General features: G+C 40.3%; 1 protein-coding gene across 8 annotated transcripts in view; it reads left to right on the top strand.

Moving 5' to 3' along the window:
* ZMIZ1 (zinc finger MIZ-type containing 1) overlaps positions 1–24,625 on the top strand; it is a 334,738-nt gene that overhangs the window by 112,876 nt on the left and 197,237 nt on the right. For 6 of the 8 annotated variants that reach the window (XM_072931008.1, XM_072931003.1, XM_041717211.2 and 3 more), the window contains exon 3: positions 5,139–5,221. The exons of 1 other annotated variant lie outside the window; for it this stretch is intronic. The gene's annotated coding sequence lies outside the window, so the exon portion shown is untranslated. Of the gene's footprint in view, positions 1–5,138; positions 5,233–24,625 lie in introns of all 8 variants that reach the window. One more of the 8 variants, XM_041717210.2, reaches the window with a different exon arrangement.

Here is a 24,625-nt window from a genome sequence, read left to right as displayed (position 1 = left end):
GCCTTGAGTGGCTGCGCTGTTCAATGCAGCAGCCCCCTATGAGAACCTGCTTCTTCTATTTTGGGAACAAACTATGGCAGGAGGAAGTGCAGGAGTGCTGGCCCAGGCTTCTGTTGGGATTCTGTGGGCACGAGGAGCCCTGCTGGGGTGAAGGCAGGAGGCTGGCTCCTGGGGCAGGGAGGGGGATGTGTTAGGTGCTGAGGCACACAGCAGGTTCCAGTGCAGCCTGGCCCCTTTCTGTGGCTTTCTGCTACTTGTGTTTGGAAGGAGCGTCCATCCTGTCTTTTCCATCAGATAAACATCTGTATTTACAGCCGTGTGGCTGCTGCTTTTGGTGCGATGTAGTTCTGTGGTTTTTTGGTTCTTATTTTAATAAGGATTTCTGAGGACCCAGTCTAGGTGTAGGCAAAGTTGAAAGTTGTCTGAAGCTGCAGTCCTGCTTCCCTCCACGCAGATCTTCCCAGCTTTACATTCCTCCCTTGTTCTGCCTCTGCCCAGGAAGGAACACACCAACCTGCACAGATATTAGTCTGTCTCTCTTCTTTCCAAAATCCTCACCTATTTTGCATTACTTAGTTTAACAACAGTTTTTGCTTTTCTCTTATTAAACTAGCAGGCTGTTTCTTTGTCAGTGTGGATGGCATCTGATGCTTGTCAGACATACACTCACTGTTGCTTCAGAATTTCAAGAAAGCCCAAGTTTCTAAAAAGTCCTGATAGAGGGCTATGATACCTAATAAGGACTGCATATACTAGTAAACTCTCTGTAAAGTTTGTTAATGTTTTCGCATAGCAGAAGTACGCTTGCTGACCAGTAAGCTTATTTAGGAAGAGCAGCACTTCGTGTTCTTCACTTATGACCCAGTTACAGCTGTGGATAAATGAGAAGTTGGAATTGCTGACATGCTGTGGTTTTACAGGAATTTTGAGTTTGAACATGTTCTATAGTTCAAGGAGAATAATGCTGGAACTTCAAAATGATTTGTGGAAGTAGGAAAATACCCTAAAATGCACCTGCCATATGCATTTCTGTGGGAAGATGGTACAACATTCTTTAACTGTCTATCCTAGCAGTATTTTTGTTTTTCAGGAATTTGTTTGGGTGTTTTCTATTTGCTATCTCTTCATTTTTGTTTGGGTATGTGGAATCCAAGTGATATTTTGTGTATGGAAACTGAAGGGTTTACTCTTGGTGACTTTTAGAAATTGATTTATTTACAGTTAAAGTCCAACACAGGCTAAGTGCTGAGGTACAGACAGTGAGATACCCTGGGGTCACTCTTGCTTTCCGCAGAGGGTAAGGCTGAGGACAAGAAGCAGCATTCCAGGACTGTCTGTGATGGTCCAGAGAGATCTATTGTAAACTTGTCTCTAAAATCTGGTGGACACCAGCTGGGATCAGGATATGATGAGAAAGCAGGGAAAGTTCTTTGTGCTTGACCTAAGTCCATTGCAGTGATACAGCTGAGATTAGGAGGTTTAAAGATGAACTCCTTGTTACTTCCCTATTGGATTTCCTCCAGTTCCCCCCTACAGTACTTGTATATGCTTTAATTTTAAGACTTGTAATGCACAGTTTGCTCTGGATTTTCCTTTAAATATATATAGACCATTTCCATTAATTTTGGAAAAATCACTAAGAAACAGAGCACTATCTTAAAAGAAAAAATGTTGAAATTATGTAGTTTATTGGGCCAAAATTGGTGGGTTTAGGAGCAGGAGCTGCAGGGATGGAGGCATTGCCTGGGCTGTCCTTCAGGAGGGTTCCTGAGGGATCGTGTCTGCCCCGGAGCACAGCGAGGGTCACCCTTGAGGGCCGTGGCCACCCGAGGGCAAGGCTGGGACCTGGGGAGAAGGAGTCCAGCCTGGGACGGGGGAAATGGAAGGGAGGAACTGGGAATAGCATAGGGACAAGTGAGAATCGAGGAGGAGCAGAGAGCGAAGGCGCCGCAGACACACCCCGCGGCTCTGTGCTAAAGCACGGGCAGGGCTGAGGGTCGGGCAGGGCGAGGAAGGGTGTTGGGGTGAAGCTGGCCCTTGGGAAGCTGCAGGAAGAGTTCCCCTCAGTGGCTGCTGAACTGCTTAGTCTCCTTTTTGCCCCCCTCCCCAGTTTTTGAAACAGTAATTAACAGTTTAATGTTAATTGTCAATAAATAAACTAAACGTTTGTGAAGTTCCCCAAGTTGAGACTCTTTTGCCCATGATGTACAGACAACAGATTTGGGGGATTCTTTTATTGCTTTTGCTGTTTTTTAAATCTTTGGGGTTTATTTTTACAGCTTTGGTTTTGAACTTTGGAAGCCTAGCGATAACTATATCCCTTAAAAAGAAAAAAAAAAAACCAAAACAAAGAGCTGAAAGCTGAAATTTTTATGTGATGATGAGGCTTTGGAGAGCTGGCTTTAGGAAAAATTCCTCGTGCTGCAGGGGACACGCTAAAATTGCTGGCGTTGGCAGCTCTGCTGTGTAGGCTCTGTTTCCTCCCCCCGCCGGCTCTGCAGCCTTCCCGGCCTGTCCTGGCCGGCTCCTTCACAGGGTTGGTTTTTACGGTGCGATCTACTCGGAGCGAGAGTTCTGCCCGTGGGGCGCTTGTCACGCACCACATAGGCATCACTCTAGGAGTAGCCTAACGCAGAGTGTCCAGCAGTCCGATCCAGCGGCTCGTAGCCAGAAAAGCGTTTGTGCCCAAAAAACCTGTGCGTTTCTGTGCTCCCCCTGCTGGATCGGGAAGAGCAGGGAGCCCTCCCGGCTGGAGCGCTGCCGGCTCCCCTCCTTCCCCCGCTCCCACCGCAGCTCCTGCCGGGCACCGGCGGCTGCTCGGGAAAGGACTCGGCGCTTCCCAGGGCCCGCTCCTGCAGCTGCGGAACGGGCCGAGGGGCTGTGCAAAAGGCTGGGAATTGTGCAGCATCGAGTCAGTGTGCCACGGCAGGGCTTAGAACACGCCAGGTGTAAGGGCTTTCCAGCCGACACTTCTTCTCTACCATCTGTTCTCATTCTCAGGTGTGGCCTGCTACCCCCGAACTTTGCCAGCGAGACTGTTTTGGATCTTTCTAGAAACAGGATGAGAGAAGGGACCAGGCTTTAAGAAGCTGATTTTATTTTTAGAAGCTGATTGCTGTTCCCAGCAGGACCCTGTGCAGTGTGTTGGCAGAGCTGGGGCTGGCGTGGTGGGGGGCACATTGTACAACCCCTGAGCAGGTTGTGCGGGGAAACCAGGGAGCAGATGCTGGTGGGGACAGTGCCAGTGCCCTTAGAATCAGCTTGGACCTGGCTTATGAAAGGGGTGGGTGGTCGGTAATGTGAATTCACAGAAATGTTAATGGATATCCCTTTCATTTTAAGAGGTGCTTTATAAAACAAAGTAGGAATTGTGATGCCGGTTTTACAGATGGGCAGAATTAAGCACAGAGGAGGGGAGCAAAGCTTTGGGTTTGTGTGCTGCGACAGTGCAGTTCAAGCTGGCTTAAACAGCCTGTTTTTACCCTCTGCCATGATGGCTGAGCGCTCCTGTCTTGAGGCTGCTCCCTGTGTTGTGTTGGCAGGGATATGAGATAGCATGCTGAAGGAAATTAGTTGCCCCATTCCAGCTGACCAGACAGCTGCACAAATGCTGTGTTGAGAGTAAGAGTCCAGGAGAAAGGAGTGAGAGGCAAAATTGAAGTGTCCACATAAATGCTATAGCCTGGTCTGACAAAATTCCAGTCCAGGTACACCTAGAATGGTACCCAGATCTTGGGGCAGACAGAAAAAACAGTTTTTCCTTTGGAGAAACAAGCTAAAATAACTAATTGCAACTTCATTAAAGATTAGTCTACATTAGCTAAGAAAGTTATGTTAACACATACTAGATTTGAATCAATTAACATGTTTTTCCTGCCTTGCATAAGCTGAAAAAAAGCACTGGGGAAAACTTCTGGAAGAGAATAAACCTGTTCTGGGCGAAAACATTCACAGTTCAATGAGGCCTTAAAGCCAAACATTCACCTGGGGTGCTTGTCAATATATAACTTCTCTGAAATTGCCCTTTGTGAGACAAGAAAACCAGCATCATCCCTGTATGAAGCAGACAGTCCCTTGGTGACACTGGGTGTGTTGGGGTGGGATGACTGTTTCTAAGAAGGTTTTCAGTCATGTTTTTATTCTTAGTGAATTACCAGTGAAAAGGATAAATATGGCTGCAGAACAAACATTATTTGTAATAACCTGAGGCTTCCTTCTGCATTTTTAAGTCACCTGCGACTTTTGGATAATTTGAGTTGTTATGAAAGTGTCTGCTCCCACAGCTCATCATTGGGGAGGAACCTGGACTGATTGCAAATTGTGTGGGGTTTATGTGTTATTTTTTATTTGGTGATTTTTGGCTATTTGTTTGTTTTTCTTTTTCAGTAGTATGTGCTTTTCCATTTAATGGATTTTTTTTTTTTTTTTTGTATGGAAGTTACTTGGAAGTCAGTCAAAAGAGAAGCAAAATGTAGCACTGTGTTACTTTTCTCAATATTTGCTGAGTTTTGGAGCTTGGTACCATAATGCTGTAAGGACACCTTGTCTGCCTGCTGAAACAGCATGTAACAAAATACAGACTACCCGTAAACATTCCCCCATCTCCCTTTGCAATCTTTCTTTATAATTAAAAAAACATTTCCTAGAAGTTGCAGTGCTGTGCCACTGTAATCCATAAACTTGTTTTGTTTTGCTACAGAGAGGATGGTGGTTCTGAGGTATTTTTGCTGTATTTTCTTAAGTAGTGTTTGGGGGTTGGTTTATCTTTTTTAATGGCACTTAGCTCACAATAGCCAGTGAGTACCCTTTATAAAGAGAATAAAAGAGACTTCAGCATGACCTTTAACTGAAAAAAAAAATTACCATTTGGCTCAGGAAACTTTGATATAAACCTCAGCAGAATTCTCATTATCTTTTCCTTATTTCATTTTTGCAGGCATGAAAGCCTGTACTGCTGAGTGAGTCTCAAAAGCTTGGGGGTGGCAAAAGTTGGGCTAGAACCCCAACCCAGCCTCAGGCTTGGTCCTTGGACTCCTAAATTCTCTTAATTCATTTTGGGTCTTTTCACTGAGCTGATTCAAATGCTGCTGTGTTCTGCAGGAGAATGGAAGCATGATGTGTTTGTATTTTTATTGCAGGAAAATGGATCTTGTTGTGTGAGGGCGTTGAGGAAACGGTCCCCAGCTACTGAGAAGAAGAAAGGCCAGTGGGAAATATTCAGGTTGGAAAGCTGTGTATATCATCAAGCAGTAAAAACACTTGTGGACCTTCATTTTTTTTCCAGACACTGTGTCGTGTTTGATGCTTGAATGACTGATCTGGTCACTATCATAGTTTATTTGTTGTTTTAAGAAGCAGCCCTGTTTGGTCAATTGATTGCAACAACAAAACACTGCAAGCAAAGCCCTCAGCATAAACATTCCTCAGGCTATCCCCGGTACAGTATTGATCCTGATATGGAATACAAACAAATTACTCTTTGCGTGGGCCATTCGAGCTATAAAACAGAGCAATAATATGTTCTACTTGCTGCCAATAACTGTGCATTTATAATAAACTAAGCAGAAATCCCCGAGTAGAAGTGAACAGTAGTTTCAATAATATGTTCAATATCTGTGTCTAGCTGTTTTACAGAATTTTTTTTAAAAGCATGGAGTGGGCACTCCAGGGTATCTGTTTCCTTCTTCACTTAAGAAAAATAATCTTTGCAGACTTTTTTTTTATGGCTGCTTTTCCTTTGCTTGTGGGGTTTTTTTTAGATATTTTTAAGTACTTTATAAAGCCATAGGTAAGCTCATTTCTGCCTTACCTTCAGTGTAATTCAGTGCTTCTCAAGAATTTGGCCTACATCATAATTTTCTTGTAGACCAGCTGCCTCTCCTTACACTGCTGTGTGAGTCTTTTCCATTTTTGATCCTTGTCATATCCCAGTGGGATTTCCGTATCTTGGGAAATAGCGCTAAAGCCGCTTCCGTGCATCTGTAGTTGTTTTGAATACACCTGAAATTAGGGAGGAAGGCAGGACCCTGTGACCATCACCACTGGGGGTGCATAACTGAACCCATTTCCAAACAGAAAAAATGTTACTGATCGTCAGAGCATAGATTTTTTTTTTTAGTCTGCTTTACCATGCTCATATAATCCACCATCCTTATTTTCAGTGCTGCACTTTGATGAGTTACAGACAGTTGACCTCAAGGCACTTCTTGATGAACATTTCTATCTGCTCTCAGCCTTGAAAAACTCAACCTTTTCAAGAGCTGTATGGGAGAAAAATGTGTAAGACTAATATTTATAGGCTGAAAAAGAAGGGAGAGGAAAGACTAAAGCGTAAAACTTGCTTCCAGCAGAAATGCCATCCCTCTTTTACCTCTGATAATTAGAAGCATTTCTGACATGGTTACAAAGCAAGTTGGTGAGTGCCTGCCATTTCCTGTGCATTTCTACTGCAGGACTGTTTTCCTTCCCAGTGCTTTCTTCTATGTTGTTTTCAGACAACCACAAATTTCTGATACTCACCTATTCATCAATACTCCTACATTTCAGTATCTTCCAAGTATGTACGTGCGATTGTTTGTAAAAATGCAAGGTTGTGATTCAGGTTCAGATTTTGGGTATTTGTTTTTTCATGATGTTTAACAAAGCTTATTTGCATTAATCCTTCTGTTAATCGTGCTAGCTGAAATAATCCTGAAAGACAAGAAGGGGGAGAGGTTTTAAATGCCATAATTTTTGCCAGGAAAAGATCATGGCTGTGTTAAGAAATACAGCAGTACTGATTTTAACTCTAATAGAAGATTTAGAGAACATTGCAAGTAGTTTTTAGAGGCAACTTAAACTATTAAACTGTATTTAATAGGCCTTGAATATAGGTCTAAGATGCTCGTCTTAGATAATAAAAATAGAATGTGCCGGCATAGAAAGGCAGCAAATAAATAACAAAAGGGAACACAACACCAAACTGGACCACATTGAGAAACACTCTGTTTTTAAAACAGTACTCTTGAAAATTTCCTGGAGATTTCCCTAGATTTGGATCCTCATTTTCAAAAATAAAATAAAAATCACTTTTCTGTACCGTAAGGAAACTTGGGAAAGAAGTTCCTTGCTGTGCCTTTGGGTCACGTGACCTTGCTGCTGTAGAGCTGGAATGTTTGCCATGGTATTTCCTGAGGCTTCATAAACACACAGAAGAAACAGTGGGGGGTTAGGAGGATTTTCAAAAAAATGTTGTATTCCCCCCCACCCCAACCCTTTTTTTTTTTTTTTTTTTTTTTTTCTGACAGCCTAAATTCTTTGCACTTCAAATGCAGGCCTCTTTTAGGAATTCAGAAAGAGTTTTTATTTTATTAGTCTAGTGAATTTTAAGAACTAAGTTAAAATACTTGATAATTTTTAATTGCTGAACTTGTCTAGAATGATTTCTTACTAGATGTAATACCTGGCAACCTACATATTAAGCCTGGCTCTTATTTAGACGGTCTTAATGGTTTACTTTTGGCATGTGTCACTGTGAATGGCATTCATTAATCTGACTTGATAGCTGTCATCTTGCAAGGCAGAGTAATGCAAACAAAAGATGAGCACTCAGACAAGGTTACAGTGAAGAGCCATTTCCTCAGTCTTGCTGTGGTGGTGTAGAATCCCCAAGTCAAATCAGAATTAGCGCAGAATTAGTTCTGGCTCCTGGGATATGAGGGATAAGATTGTGCAAACCTATTCCATCTAACTGAAGGAATTGTACGTGCTCCTTTTCAGACTTTGCAAACACCAGTTTAAACTGGGATTATGAGAACCTCTGTGTGTCTGTAATGCCATGGATGTTATGTCTTAGTGGCGAGGAGGGCTGAAGGGACTCTGCAGTCCCTCCTACAGCCTGGGCTGGCAGAGCTGCATCTTGTCCTTCTCCCTCCCCCTTCCAGCAAGCTGCCTGTTAAACAAGAGTAGAAAATGTATCTGTTTTAAAAATAGCCTGGCAAAAATGGGGAGGAAGGGGGAGGATGAATGGACTATTTTTGGCGTAACCAAGTCCGTTCTCTGTGCAGCACCATGAAGCTGTCCCAGGAGGGAAGGGGTGAAGGCAGTGCAACAGGAGCTGGTAACAAGTGGCCAGAGATAGGAACTGCTTGTTCCAGATTGCCTTTGTGAAAGTTCCCCCAGCAATGAGCTTGTGTATGAACCATGAGACTGCTCAGGACGTGGTCAGTGGGAGGTGTATGACCATATCAAGGCAGACTTGTTGCTGAATCAGACTATTGCATCAGAAGTTACAAAAAGGCAGCATAGTTTGTCTTTGAGCTTGCCTTTTAAGTATGAAGCAGTAGAGCTGGTCTTTTCCCAACTTCAGGCCCCAAACTGGTACTCTGAGGGGGAACATAGGTAGATCTGGAACTGAGCAAGGGCTTGAATTCTGCATTTTGACAGGGCTTCTTCACTCCTTTCTCCTGTTCCCTGCTGAACTTTCTGAATTCTCTAAGTGTGACTAATTATTGAATTACATTCTCCTAGTGTTGAAATGTGTGAAGTCTAGAATAATTTATATTAATAAAGTATGTCTTATATTTTGTTCAATAAGTTTTGTGATGTCTGCCACAGATTGTCACACTGTCTGACTCCTACTCTACTAGTCTCTAGCGAGAGCAGTTGATTGAGAAAGGAATGGGATGAAGTTTAGATGTTGTTTTGAAACTCTGGTACTGTAATTTGTAGGGAAAAACATCGTTCTAAATATTGGCTTAAGTATAAATGCTCTGCTATATATAAGTCATCTTTTGTAAAAGTAAGCCATGACTCCAAAAGCAAGCTGTGATTTAATTTGAGCTTATCTGCTTGTGTATGTGTCCCAGGTGGACACGTAAAAATGTGTATAGCTGAGTAAAATGTTGGTAACTTCTTGCTTGAGTTGCCTTCAGTGTTGTACTTTTTTAGTAAAATGCTATAGCACCCCAAATTTCAGGTGAAAAATTCTACATATTTAGGTAGCAGAAATAGTGTACTAGAGCTTTCTTGTTTTTTTTGTTTGTTTGTGCTTTTGTTTGGTTTTTTTTTTTTTTGAGATGTTCCAGAGTTCTGTCTTGTTCCTTAGGATATTTCACTGGTTTGTCACTTTGCCTGTATGAGACAGTGCAAAGATATTTTATAAAATATTATGTACGTCCGAATAATATTTTTCATGCCCTTTGGCTTTGCCCCCTCCCATCTAAGGATTCCAAAGCCTTCCTAAGCAAACTTTTGTTTAGGCAGGCCAATGGGTGTCATGGCTGAAATTTGTTCTCAAAAGCTCTGTGTTCCTAATGGCTTCTGACAGTGTTTGGGAAAGATGTCACTTCAACATAGTGCAAAGCAACCAAAGTAAATTATATTTTTAATGAAGGATTTTCTATCTGGATGAATTGATACTGGCAGGACAGTATTAATTAAAAATAGAAGAACCTTCTGCAGACACATTGCAATCTATCCTAGTTTTACTTTGTCTAAACAAAAAGCAATGTACACATAGTGTAGACAGGTCTTTTAGTCTGAAGTACTTCCTTTGCAGATGGCTTCTGATTCTTTGCTCTTTTTATTTTTAAGTAAGTATTGCTTTGATGGGAGACCAAATCAGTATTCAAGAATTCTGTTTATCATGTCACTGCATGGGAGATTGTTGTATTCTGTACTAGACCTACTTTATGGTGGTATGTACAAGATTCTTATGGCCTTATAAAGGATGCTGACTTGCATTCCTCTCTGCAAAGAAGTATTTCCAAAAGAAATAATACTCAGATTGAGTATTTATTTTTGTTCAATACAAAAGAATTCAGAGCTAACTGGCAAATATTTTACTTCTCTACCCTCCCTTTCCCCCTTAATCATATTTATCTCCTCACTGTTTTCTTCTGACTATTTGAAATGTGTTCTTTTAGGGTATTTTAGTCCAGCTGATTTATAAGCCAAGATTTTTTTTTATCTTTTCACTGGAAATATGTGTATGTAAAGGGACCGAATGTTTTTTTGACTTTTCTATCCTGCATGTATGTGTACTGTGTATTTTAGATATATTAGATGTGTGTGTGAATTGAGATCCTGTTTCAGAACAGTTGTTGCTGTCTGAACAATGGTTGACAATTATATATGTATTTTTAAATGACTGAAAAAATCTAAATAAGGTTAAATTAACCTGCAGTAATCATACTGTTGTGTGTTTCTAAATGTTTTTTACCAAATAGTATTTAACTACATTTCTCTATTCCACCTACTTGAAGTTAGTAAGTTCAAGGTATGACTGCTTTTTCACACATTTTATGAGGCCTTGATATTTCTGACAGCATGGGAAAAGAGAGAGAAAAGACAAAAGAACAGTGCAAGTGTAATCTCAGCTCTCAGTTTTTCTTTTGTCTGTCTCTTAACCTGGTATGATTAATTTGATTTGATTTGGTCATGTTTTTAGAAGTTTATGAAAGGATAGGGAAGAGGGAAGAAAAACATTCCTTTGAAGCAAGTATCAGTGAGTCAAATGCTGTCTTGAATCATAAAGATATATATGACTGAGATCTGTGTTACTAGAGTGTGAGAAATTCTGTGTGAAATTCCAGCAGGTGTTTAGCCCAAACTGATGATCAGGCAAGGGTCAGGGACAAGTATATAAATTGCTTGTACTCTGCTGAGGATGTGTAGCCTTCACTGCAGATGAAACTAAGCCTTTTCAAAGAACATATTTTAAGCTAGCAAATAATGGAAAACCTCCATATGCACAATGTAATCTAAAAATCTCAGAAGTCAAAATAAACCTAGTTAATCTGCAGAATCTGAATGTGGAGGAGTGTGTCTGCCACACCTTGTGGGGTCCCTTCTCTCTCTTGCTTATACCTGTCCCATGCATCAGAAAGCTCAAACTGAAAGCTAAAAATACTCCTTTACAGTACAGTGGGAGGGAAAAGAAAACAGGCATGAACACCACCTTCCAAAGATCCTGAGTGTTTGCTACAGAACAGTCTGTTGACACAGAATGCAACAAAATAATTATGTGTTTAATAAGGTGTTTTCTTTGTTGCCTTTGATTGGAGCACATCAATGGAATTTCTGCTTGCCCGTGTGCTCTCTTAATGGGTGGGCAGAAGCTCACTGACTTGCATAGGTTGGTTTCTGCAAAATATAGTTTAGCAATGACCATTCTATTACTGTCCTTTTAAATGTAAACATTCCCAGTCTCTTCAGGCGTTCTTCTTAAAATATGCCTTTTATTTCCCTCCCCGGTGATTTTCATTGCTACCCTTTGATTTTTGTCTCCTTTTGCTCTGAGTTTATAAGTTTCTCATGCTACTATTGCCAACCCCTAGACTGTCACTGCTCCTTTAATAAAATCTATGGCACCAGGGGAGCATTAGTTTCTTGGGTCCCAGTTTGATAACATATTTCCTTCTATGAGCACATTCCTTTTTTGGACTGTTCAAATGTCCACCAAAAATAGTAAATTCTTTGTTTGTTGATAGGACCACCTGTGCAGAGCCTATTTAACATCTACAGTATGGTAATGGTTTTTGGTCATGGTTGCTCTGGACCTGATAGAAGCCAGAAGTGGAGTCCTCTTTATCAGTTTGTAAGAGTTTTGCCGTGCTTTGCTCTGCCTTTGCCTCATCTTTCCCTTTGGCTTCTTTGGTCCCTGGTGCCTGAACACCTGCCTGGTGCCTTTTTTCTTATACTGCCTCAGAAGTTCTCATCTGGAGACTCCTGTTCCCTCTGTCTGCTCACAGTGCTCAGTCAGAGTATTTTGGGAATTGATGCAGAGGGAAAGTATAGTGCTTGCAGCAGAGGTACACCTTCTCTTCTTCCAAGAGAAGATGTACTTACACCATGTCTTGTGGGTACATAGGAGCTTGATGTGCTTCAGCTACCCACATTCTGTGTGGAGCCAAAGCAGAAGCCCCATATCCCTCGTTTGCACTGTGTTGGGCTCAAGCTAATAAGCTCGGTCTCTTGGCAGGATGTGTTAGATCAGGCTTACTGCTGTGCTAATTGTGCTTACACAGCTTCCAGTTTGGAGCTGGCTCATTTACAGCTGGCTTGGATGGTGGCCAGGAAGGCTCGCCTCTGCCTGCAGTGTGCCATGTAGACATACACACATCCAGCACTTGAACATGTCTGTCAATACCAGGAAATTATATTTGGAGGGAGGGGAAAATCTTTGGCCTGGCTGCAAGTGTAAACAACAGCAATATTAACAAATGAGGAAGTACGTAACAGTTTAATAAGGAGAAAGTTTGATTATTTTAGCCTAATTTAGACTCACTGCCACAAGTTGTTTTCAGCCTGTGTGTTTGGCCCTGTGTTGTTCCTCATTTACCACTGTTTTTGTGGGGGTTTTGGTTTGGGGTTTTTTTTCAATATATCTTGGGAACGCTTCCCGGATTCAAGAGACCTCATTGTAGAAGTGAGCAGCCTGGTATTTTAACTGAGAAACAGAAACTAATTTAAACACAATGTTAAAAAATGGGCAAACATTCAGAGGGTAGAAACTTGCTTTTATGACTAGCCCATCCACTGTTTTTCATCTTCCCTTACTTCATATGTTAGCAAGTTATTGTGTACACTGGCTCTAGTGCAGTGTCAAGGATTGGCCCATCTTAGTGTTGAAGTGCTGTAGTTAGCTAAAAGTACAGGATACTCACTAGTAACAGGAATTATTCAGGAAGAAGAAACCCAGAGCTGTAAAAAGTTCAAGTTTGTTTATTTAGGTTTGAAAAGCTAGAGCTCAAAATGACTTGAAAACCACATCCTCAGCTGGCAAAGATCAGTTTAATCAGTTTACCAGCAGTTGTGTCATTTACTTCATCAAGAATGTGTCCCCTCAATTATTATGAAATCTTCTGTCTGTGGGGGAAGGTGGTGGTGGATGGGAACACAGGAGTGTATATGTGTATATATATATATAGAGAGAGAGAGAAAACTGGACTGGTTTCTTAATTTATTGTTAAATAATAAAATTATTCATCAGCCACGCTATGAGCTCTCTTAATAATTGAGCCCATTTTTTTCTCAAATTATTTTTTTAGTCGTGAACATCCATGCATCACTGTATTAACTTGCTTGACAGCTTAGAGGCCACTTCTCCTTTTAAACAAGCCTTGAAGAGACAGTAACAACCTTCTAGTTCTAAAATCACTGTTATTAAAACAACCAGGGGAATGTATCTCTGCAAAGGCAGAGATGAATAATGATTTAGCTCCCAGAATTAATTTGAAATTTCATCAGCACTAAGTAATATTTTAGTGGCAGTATAATCCTGTACATTACACATTAAGTCTGCAGACTGCACTGCCAGAGGAAGAACCCTGCAGTATTTAAGTGACACTGTAACACCATGGTATTATATTCAGGTCATTAGGGGGCATTTTACAGGATTGAAGTGATCTGGCAGAATGTCAAGGGTGAATCGTATATTCTCTGTTTCTTTGCCTCTCCAAATATGTAGATTAGGGGTGGAAAAAAAATAAATTACATGTTGGTGGCCAGTGTTCCTCCCCTGTCTCTGCCCAGTGTGTCACCTGTGCACCACTTGCACGGTCAACAAACACTGAGGGGAAGGGGAATAATAGATACAGATAACTCAAATGCTGAGAGAGCACTGTACTGAAGGTTGGGGGGGGTTTCTGTATCAATCACAGCTAAGATGAACTCAAGTATTTGGCTTTTGTGTCAGGTGTCAGCAGGTGTCCAGAATGGTGCAAAGTTCTGAGCTCCAAGGTGGGTGTTTCCAGAGCAGATCCCTATCACTAAGAGTCAGGGGTACTCTTGTGGATGAATATACTAAGGGAAATGCATGCCTCTCTCCCCTTTGTGCTTTAGAAATTCCTTCTCAATTCATGTGTGTGGCCCATCATAATGATTTTGATACCTCTTTTCAAATGTAGTCATCATTCAGACAGCTCTGGTTGAATTTAGGGAGAGTATTAGGCTGTGAAAAGCATGTGTTCTCAGCAGCTCATTGCTGCCTCTGGCAGAAGTTGCTGCCATTCAGATCTGCTAGCTAGATAGTTCACATGATTATTCTGTGCACCATTAGAGACAAACTGGGCTGGGTTACTTTAAACATGTACATAGTAGCTTTGGATCATTCTTTTTGCGAGAAACAGATAATCATGACACAAGTAGCCCAGCTGTCTAATAGCAAATTTCACCACATCAGTCTTCCCTCATCTTTCCTTCCCTTTGTTTAAACTACAGCTTTTGAGGTGATGAGAACATTTGTTAAAAATAAAAACAATGATAAGAAAGAATCACTGACAACAGGTGAAGTTGAAATTATGTTTATCTTCCAGTGGTGAAAATGGCAATGGTAACATGCTGGTTGGTCAAGGGTTTGTGACCTTTTCGGAAAATAGAGTGGCCATCACATGATTGGGGTGCATGGCTGTGATCTTTCTGTGCTCCAAGTGGTTGAGGGGGCAACCCCAACAACAGTTTGCCTATTGGAAGAGTTTGCTTTTCTCTAATCTAGAAGATGGGCCAATATTTTATAGGGTAATACCTGTTTTCTTTTTGCTGCACTCCATGTGATGGGACATTCTTAAAATCTCATGGGCAAGAGGTGTGCCTGACTGCTCAAAAGGAGTGGTAAGGATACTGAACAACTGGACATTATTTTTACAGGTCTTTCCTGTAAAAGATATGTAAGATAGCATTAAAATCTTGCTAGGGAGTGGTGGCAAGACTGGTATTTGTGGAGAAATGCTGGCTATGCCAATGGGAGAATTGCCTTAGCTGGCAGCCTGCTGTAGGAGGCTGGGAAGGCAGATGAGCAGGTTCAGTGTGGCTGTGGCGACAGCTCCTGAGCAGACAGGAGGGGATACACGTGTTCCTCCTGCTGCCTGACTGCGGGTGCTGGGCAGTACAGGCTTAAAGCTACAGACAGTAGCTGGGCTCATGCACCCTGCCTACATGAGTGTCTTCTGCTCAGAACACCCAGTTTGAGGGATGACTGGATTAACCCACATATGCATGTTTTCTGTTCCTACTGCTTTCGTGTATGTAAAAATATTTCAAATATTATTCACTATCATTTACGTTACTTCAGTACCTTCTACTTTTTTTTTCTCCATTAGAAAATACTATTTTCGTATATATATAGGCTACTTTCACAGAGCGTGAAGTTACAGTTTAGATTTTGAGGACTGTTCTCCCTTGATTTTGCTTTGGTTGTCACCAGTTTTTGTTTTAAATTATGTATCAGAAGCCAGTTCTGCCCAACCATTTCTACTGGGTATTTTTTCAAGTTAAAGGCAATGGGCTTTCCTGAAAAATCTCCATAGACAAAGAACTCCCCTGAGTGTGTCTCTAGTGATCTGTGCAGTTAGCAGTTACTCCTATGAGCTGTCATTTTGCAGTAAAAATAGAAAATATAAAATATTGATTACATATGCAAGTACAAGGAATGTACATCTGTATACTAGCTCTCCAGGAGCTTGCAGACAAATATAGATTTCGGTCACATTTTTCCTTTTCATGTGCCACAACAAGTTTTGGTTTTGAGGAAGTATGTGTGAAGCCATAAGGCTATAAGCCTGTGAAGAGAACTCTCTTCCAGCTATTTAGTTAAATAAATGAACGTGGCTGTTTTCTGGAACTTCCTTTGCTAAGTAAGGGACAGGTACCAGTTATGATGGTGCAGCAGTGAGCAATACCATAAAGTTCAGAACAGGAGAGATCTTATGTGCATACTGTATACCAGGTATTGCAGTTTTTGCATGCTAGAAGTACACAGGGGCCTGAAGTCTATGTTACTGTTCCACTTGTACTGGTTTTTCAATGTATTTGCTGATGCTGCAACACCTTTTATACTAAGTTTTAGATAATTCAACATCTGCTTTTCTCAATTGAAATAATCCTGCTGCTCTCACTGGTGGTACACAGCTAAAGCCTGTTTTCCTTCCATCTCACTGAAGGCAAACGTCTGGAGGATAGGCTTCACTGTCCTTGGACATGGAATCTGTTGTGACTTTTTATGATTGCTGTCAGTTTGAAGCATTGTCAGATACTGTTTTGATCCAGAAACTTTCCAAATCAACCTGTGTCTCTAGCTTCTTGTAAGGACTGGGCATGAAAATAGGAAGATTGTAGGACAAGCCACATTATTTTATGAGGTGATGTGTATATGATAAGTTCTGAATTACACAATAAAGTAATCAGCCAGCAACTTACTATGTTCCTTAGTAGGGAACCTCAATGGGTCTGGCAAAACTAGAATTTTAATAGCTATTGTCAAAGTATTTTAAAGTATTGTCAAAGTTTATTTAAAGTTGAACTAATATCAGGTTCACTTTCCAGTTCTTTGTAGAATGAATCTTAGTAATGAATTGAAGGTATTTTAGAAATAGGGTTTGTGGTGGAGTTTCATTTCAATGCTTATTCCCTTCATCCACAGTGTGGTATAGGACTGTAGATATTAATCTCAAATTATGTCTTATTAAACATTTTGAGTAATAGCCACCTGGTTCTTTGACAGTTTGGGTTTACACATGAAACCAGGGGATCAACTGCATTTACTCATTTTCTTGCCAAAATGTAGCTTGACTTCTGCAAACAGTTTAGTGGAGTAGATTCAGTTTTGATAGTGGTATAAGAATGTACCCATAATAACATCCAGCATTTTTGGGAAGATTTTGCCTTTGTTTTCTGTAACTGGTAAATTTATTATTTCAGATGTGAATACATCCAAACCCAATTTACTGCTTGTGACATTAATATACTATATAAGCTACCAGAATATTTGTAGCTGCAATGCTTTCTGATGGAGAGGCTGTACTTTGCAGTATGTCTGTTTTCTTCCTTTTGTAAGCTTGCAATTGATTCTTTTTCTGACAATGTGCATTCACACATGCACACACAATGTGCGTTATCAGCCTGAAGCTTCAGGCTAAATGTGTGAGCCCAGGTGTCGTATTTCTAATGCCCTTTGCATGAAATGTGAAGTAATTGTCCAAGTGTTGAAGCTGTATGTATGTTTATGAAACGTGAAGTACAGGCACAGTCTGCAATTTCAAGTGTCTTATGAAAATGTGTGTGGTAAAGGCTACACTGTCTTTGAAACAAACTTCTTATGTTCTTGAACTTCAGACTTCTCAGTCCTGAAAAGTAAAGTGAATTACAGTATACATTAAATAGCTCTGTGTGTTTATATTTAGTAGGTCTAAAACCACTTACACCGTGGTAACTTACTGCAAAGGAGAAACATCTGAATTAATTTTCATGAAGTACATGGTTTTCTTAAGTTTTTGTATTGTGAGACCTCCCAGCCAAGAGGGGAAGAAAGATACAGGAATGGGGATCTGTTAAATAAATGAAACAAGTGGATTGTGGGTAAATAAATGAGTGACAAAGAGATGATGTAAGGAGAGCAAAAAGCATTCTTACACAAAGAACAGTGGATAGTGCCTACCTCTCCATCGTGATCCCAAACGCGAGGAAAATCAAAGGCTTTTTTCTTACTGGAGACACTGATAGAAGGTCAAGTTCAAAAATAGCTTTGGGTCAAAAAGGAGGGAGGAGAAAGAGACAGTGTAGTGACTGAGATGAGTAACTTCAGATAACATTTGAGTGTCTGAGATGTCTCTGAGAGAGCTGCTGCTGAGGAAGAGGCCTGCCTAGTGAGTATTTTCAGTAGAGAGACACATGAGATCACTACCAGAAATGGGCTGCTTCGGGTGCAGGTTGTCATTGTGCCCTGTGTATTGCTCTCTATTGATCCTCCATTTCCATGTCTCTAATGCTGGGACTTCTGTGGCCACATGCCTTGGTTTTCTTGTGGCAATATTCCAAGCCGTTCTATAAATCCTTCCTCATGAATTATGGAGGAAAAAACCTGCCCTGTTCCTTAACTGGTTAAGGTTGCTAGGAAGGCAGTGAAGGCTTTTGTGTAATTTAACCCTTCTTGTCCTCAGCTGTTTACTCACCTACACAGCTATAAATTGACATAAATGGTGGACGTATGTTCTAATCCTTATCATCACCATAACATCTGGAAGTCATGACTTTTGAAGCATTTGTAGCAGCAGAAATGGTTTAATGTTGCTGAAACTTCTTTCCTCTATGCATTAAAAATTCATATGGTGGTGGATTTAATCTGAGACTTGTTACAAGTGCTTTGAATACTCTGGGTTTAGAAACAATGTAGGACCTAATATGCCAAGGAGAAAGGATTAATTTAATTTTATTCAAAAAGCTTTTAAACAGATTGAGTCCCTGATAATCTTAGCAGCTGATACCTGTAGTTGGATTTTGAGGAAGTGTCTTCTACCAGCATCTCAATACTCAATATTTTAACTATAGTTTTCAAAAAAAATTTTTTTTTCAAGTAAAGCATAATACTACTGAATGAGATAAGAGTCTGAAAACCCCTGCTCAATAAACTGGTATGTTCGTCAGGAAATTGATGATGTATCAAAAGCTGTTTCTTCAGATAGCAAACATTAGCTTAGCTTCCCAAAATGAATGCGAAATATGAATACTGGGAGAAGGCTGTGCCTGCTTATAATGGTGCTGGTTTTGTATACAGCATTCTTGGCTTATCCTGAGAGGGGTTCTGACACACAACAAAACCAATGCAAACTGTTTTATCCGCCCGTACTTTCTTCTGACCTTAAGTATTTCTTGGCTTAAGTTATGAGACCAGTTTGAAGAAGTTTTGATATTTTCTTATCTCTTTGTTTTAATGACCAAATATATTGGATGAAAAGTGGTTCTCCAATTAAAAGATAAGCTATATATTTAAAATGAAGCATATTCTCCCATATAGGAATTAAACTATGAATGTATTTCTTTTGAATCAGTCTTTCTAAACAAGGCACAGAAAGCTACATCTGTTGTGGTGGCAGTGGTGTTTGTTTCCTTTTTGCTGTTGGAATAGCTGAATGTTTTCTTCAAAAAAATCTCTTCTATGGCTAATCTGGAAATATGTGCCACTGCTGTGATAATGAAGCAGTGTCCACTGGACCAAGTAGTATCTTGCATTGAAGTCCCTTAGTAGAAGGAACAGTGAGACATACACACCTGGCCCATGTGTGGTTTGTGTATTACAGAAACAAATTATCTCTCTTGAAAATGAGCATTCATGGGTCTCTTCTGTTTAAACTGAAAATCACTGTTGTAAAGGATGTTCTTCATTCACAGGGAGTGAGGCATGTTGCTGTCCCACTCAGTGGGACCTCAGAGGTCAGCCTGAACCCAGGAGATCCACTGGGAAACATGAAAGCTTTGGTTTGAACTTCAGGTTTTTAGATGTGGGTGGTGTGGTTTGGTCAGTCAGTGTATTTGTCTTTTCCAACCCTGTTGAGATGAGCTTTATATTTAATGTGCTGAGAAGCGTAGATGTGCATTACTTGCTTGCACTGAACCACTGCTTAGGTGACCAAATACATAAGGAAGCTGATTTTTCAACTGAGCAGTATTTTTTTCTTAAATGGGCACAATTCCCACTAGTTCCTCTTTCAAATCTGTCTAAAAATGAGTGATTGTTAATGTTTTCACACTGATGATATCTTGGAGCCATTAATTATTTATCTTCACAACTACATGTGTGTGAGAAAGGATTTGGTTACCTCTGTTTTACAGGAGATGGCATGAATTGACTTGTAGACAGTGCCTGTGCTCATGTAGAGTGCTCCATGGAATGATTCCATCATTCCGTGGGAAGCTGCAAGGAAGGGTGTTGTTCATCATACTGTGCTTTATTTTTAGAGGATTTGAGAGCAAACTGCTGCAAGCATCGGACTGGAAGGAATATTGCTTTTTCTCTCTCTTTCTTAATTCTGTAAAAGTCCTTATCAAAAACTGGTAGTGTTTTCAAGTCACATAATGGCTTAAGAGTCTTGTGTCTACAGAAGGAAGCCCAAACCAGCTCGATTGTTTCTTTTGAGGGCAAGGTGCAGTGTGTTGTTTGTGCCGCCAGCCTTGGCAATGCCTTCCCCTCCCCAACTTCTTTGTCCCCCTTCTTCCCTTCCCCCGCCTCCCCAATTATTTTTCCAGAGACCTTGGCTTGCTGCTTCTGGGGCAGCAGCAGCAGCTGCTAGTGCTGTCCTGTAATTCTTCCCTCTTAGTCACAGGGGACTGGTAGGGGAAAGACGGTCTGTCTCAGCAGCAGTCCACCAGCTGCCGCTACAATCTATAATGCGTAAATTTGCAAAATATGGCTTTTAATTTTGCTTTGCAGTCAGAATGAAAAACTAGAATGCACCACCACTGCCATCTTTGATTGATTAATAGAAATAAATTGACCCTGCTCCCCGCCTCAGACTTGAACAAAAAGAACTTGGAAGTGGCTAAAAATAAAGGTAAGAAATCTGACAGGCTTTCCCACCAACAGAGTAATTAAGAGCACATTGTTGTGTATTTGTGCTTGAGAATGTATTCTGGCTAGGTAAAAGCTGCTGAGTGATGTAAAAATATTAACTAAATCAGAGTATAAAATCAGGCTTAGGGTCATGATACTCTCTGAAGTACATGGATAAGCAGGGCTTCTTTGTTACAGCATTAATGACTGAGGGAGTCCCACAGATTCTAGCCTAAGAGGTTTTCTTGGAATTGTGCATTGAGACATATTTTTGATTTGGAGGTTTTTCTTAAAGGAGAGAGAAGGAGAATTAAAGAAGAATAGGCAGTGTTCTTTCTCTGCCAGCAATGTAGTTGGAGTAGTAATATAAAGTGCTTGTTTTGTGTCCAGTCATACACCTTGGGTAAGGAAATGGCCCATAGAAAAGGTAAGCAGCCCCCAAATTTCCATTAGAAATGGATTTGTAACCTTTTCAGTGTGATCACTTCAAAGATGAATCTTTTAGTTGGAGCATTCAGGAAGAACCAGTGACAACATGGCCAAAATTTGTGAAAGAACTTGTTTGAACAGAATAGTTTAACTCAGTGGGTTGTTCAGGAGACTTGAATTATAAAACACCATGCATGAAAAGAATTCATGTTGTTGGGGCACAGATGATTGACCAAAGAAGAACTGTTCGTGTGTATAGCTGAGAGAAGTAGTTTTATCACAAGTCAGTTTTGCAGTTGATTTGTCAGAATTTGGGAGAGAGCAGATCTAAACCTTAACTTTGTGGACACCCTGACTCTGTCAAGAAATTACAGTGTAACCTAGTACTTATTCCCAGAATTACCAGTCCTGATTTCTGTACATTTTACATTAAACTGATGTCAGCAGTTTAAAGTAAAAGCATAAGCAGCCCCTAATCTCACAAGGCACACTACTTTGAGTGGCTATGTTTTACAGGCTTGTTGGCAGAAGTAAACTAAATCTAGATGTGTCTTTGGGACTCCAAAGAAAACCAATTAAAATAGATGAAGGAAGAAACAAAGCATTCTTTGTGTATATGTGTGCACATATTATCTTTATTTTGTTGGAGTTTTTTTGCATGTGGAAAATACAGCCGTGAGCGTATACCGTGCTTCCCATCTCCTGGGAAAAGGGAGTAAGAAGAAATTATGTAATTGACCCATTATTCAGGCACTTGGGAATTAAGAGAATGGAAGAGCAGTTTATTTCTCTGAAGACCTTCCTGGTTATATGCATATATTTTAAATAAACATGGTATGCTGAAATATTTCTATAAAATCAGTGTTTAGTGGTATCACTTAATTGGGCAAAGAATTAAAATTTAGTGAAGTTCACACACTTTGTGTCAGTTGCAGTGTTCTGGGTGGCTACCTGCTTACTTTCAGGGAGAGTATAAATATTAACTGACAAAGGCTTTTCACATGTAAAAACCAGTAGAACTCTTGGAAATACTACTTTAGCCAGACTTTACAATATTGCACATTACTAGTCTTGTCAAAGTGTCAGAAATTGCCTATTGAAAATTGTTTGTGTTTAACCTTTAAAGAAAGACTGCTAGAGCATGTTTTAAAAATGAAGTGGTAGCAAGCTGGATTGAAGCTTCCTAAGTTCTGACTAGGTGCAGCGAAGTCCTCTAGAACTCACAGTAAAGTTTCTAAGAAAGCAAGTTCCCCTTTCCAATATGTATTTTCATTTGTCCTCCTGTTTCCTCCTGCCAGTGTTTTCTGAGCTATGCACTGAAGTCTTTTGAAGATGATTGAATTTGCTTTTTATTGACTTTTCCTTCCTTTCAAAATTAATACCTTTATTTTAACATTCAAGGTCCTGAGCACAGCTTCTTTCATACAAAAATTGTTACCTTGCCACTACAAATAAATACTGATTTACTGCACGGGCTGTTTTCCATCCATTCTGCAAGGCCTGATTCTTAATGCAAAGAACAGCATTAAAGTGTCAGTGAGAACCAATCTTTCCTCATTTCTGCCCCTGTGGGGATTTGAGCAGCCTCCTGCATAGACACTGTATGCAGGGGATGCCATTCTGGGCAAAGCCAGCCTGGGAATAGTTGAAGAGTGGAGTTTTGAGGGAGTGCTCTGAAATTTTTCTGTAGCTGAGTTTCAGTGGGTACCTCCTATCTAACTCTTTACATGAAAGTGGGCAGGTGGCTGCTACTGTTCTGTCTTGTCCATGGAACTTTGGCTGTGGGTAGGAAGACTGTAGTCCAATCTGTAGATCCATTCTGGTTCTTTGGATAAAGCATTTTTGAGGCAAGAATAGTCAGAAATAGATGTTAAAAGAAGATGTTTCAGAAAAGAGGCCTAAAAGCACACTGCAGTCTCCCTGGAAAAAATACGGTATCTAAACAATGAGCAACTTAATTTCTAAATTCCTCAGCCATAAAATTCCTTGGTAGTCTCAAAAATCTATGTTCCCCAAAACCTTTTCAAGGCAGTGAAAAAGAAAAAGGGAGAACAAAATGTAAGTTCTAAGCTTTCCTAACATGTCCCTTGGGATAACGTCACTTCTGTGTGTCCTTAGTAAACACAATGCCAGATCAGGAGCCAGAGGATAATCTTTGCTCTAAATTGTTTTCCTATACTATCTGAAGCTGCACAGTGTAAAATCAGGAGTGGAGGAAGGCTATCCTAAGTCTCTCTCCTTGCTGCTGAAACAAGCATGATTTCATTATACAAACATTTGCTCCATTAATTGTCATTATTCCTAATCCTCCATTTTGCTTAATGGCAAAACATTGTACTGCAGGGGAAAAAAAATTAGATTAAAGTAAAGACTTTCAGACAGTAAAGACTGCTAATTGGAACCTGCAAGGGATATCCCCATCATGGAAATTCAAAATTACAAAAGTTATGCCTGATGTAATGGGAAAAGTGATACTTGAAAATCCTCATAACACTTTGCATTAAGTTTTTGTATATTTTAAGTCAGGGTTGGATTTTTTTCTTCCTCTGTAAATGTAAAAATGTAGCTTTAGTAAATGGGTGCACGGAGTGCTACATGTATGTTTGTACAACACGCATTTTGTCTGCTGATGGAAAGTAGAGGTTTTGATTGTGCACATGTGTCCATGTGGACCTCTAAAAGGAGATATATTGCAGAGTTTTGGTTCTATTTCTCTCTGCTAGAATGTTTTGGTTCTATTTCTCCCTGCTCCTTTCATGTGAGGATTTTTTTAGTACCTGTCTTCCCCTGCAGCAGTATTGCATTGAGAACTTCGAATAAAATACTTTTGCCTGTGCAAAGCTCACTCGTGTGTTTGTTTTGTTCCTTTGCAGTCTGTGGTATATACAGCAATGCAGAGGTCTTATTTCTGTTCTCTAGAGGTTGCTAATACTTTACCCAAACAAAGACTGAGGTATAGGAAGGTTTCCCTGCTTTTTCCTCCTGCAGCTCCTGCAGGAAGTGGAGAGCAGTGAGCTGCTCCTGGAGCTCCTTTCCCATATGACAAACCTCCAGCTTGCCGGCACACAGATGGGGTTGCTTTGAATGCATAAAAATATGAATGCTGATACTTATCTGAGAAACATCACGTGCCTTCACTGAGTGTACAATGGTAGGACAGCACTTCATAAATAGATTTTGAGATTGCACAGCATTTGCTAAGGAAAGAAGTAAAAAGAGTATTTCCTTTGGAAGGAAGAAAGTTATATTGTAAAAGACATCCCTCAAATATTTATTAAAAATTTGTGTTGCTAGGAAGTTTAAGCCTACATAGTTCTGGATTTTTGCATTACTTTTTGTCTTCCTAATTTGGCACATTTTTTGATGCATAGTATACAGTATGTTGGTTGTGTGTGTCATAAGGGAAACCCAGTAAAATGGTAATTCATGGTTTTAAAATTACTTTTCCTGAGGTGATCTGTTCTCTGTGTGTTTTGTGCTCTGCATCTCCCTCCATTCCTCCACCCTCAGGTCCATTAGGTGTAAGTTGGATTAACTCAGTGACTCTTATCAGGCCTCTTTCCTGTTACCCCCTGATAAATATATGTGACTTAAAGAGTGAACTCCAGGCACAACGTCATTCCTGCTGGGGACAGGAGCTGCATTTGCTGAAGCTCAGTGTTGGTGAATAGTACCCCACTGTGCTCTATATGGGAAAGTGTGTGGGTGGCAATTTACATGGTAAACAAAGGCAGGCAGGAAAGGAAGACAGTTAAGCTTATGTTTTTAATGCTTCTCCTTAAAAAATATCTGTTGAAAATTACCAACAACAAATATGACAAAAAGAAGATTGGTGTAGATTTTTCCATTTTTAAGAATCAATCTTTAAATAAAAGTATTTTTACCATACTTTGG

Source organism: Taeniopygia guttata, chromosome 6 (assembly GCF_048771995.1).
Source record: "Taeniopygia guttata chromosome 6, bTaeGut7.mat, whole genome shotgun sequence".
NCBI classification, from domain to species: domain Eukaryota; kingdom Metazoa; phylum Chordata; class Aves; order Passeriformes; family Estrildidae; genus Taeniopygia; species Taeniopygia guttata.
The sequence above is the reverse complement of the archived record's forward strand: the minus strand, read 5'-3'. Positions and strand labels throughout refer to the sequence as shown.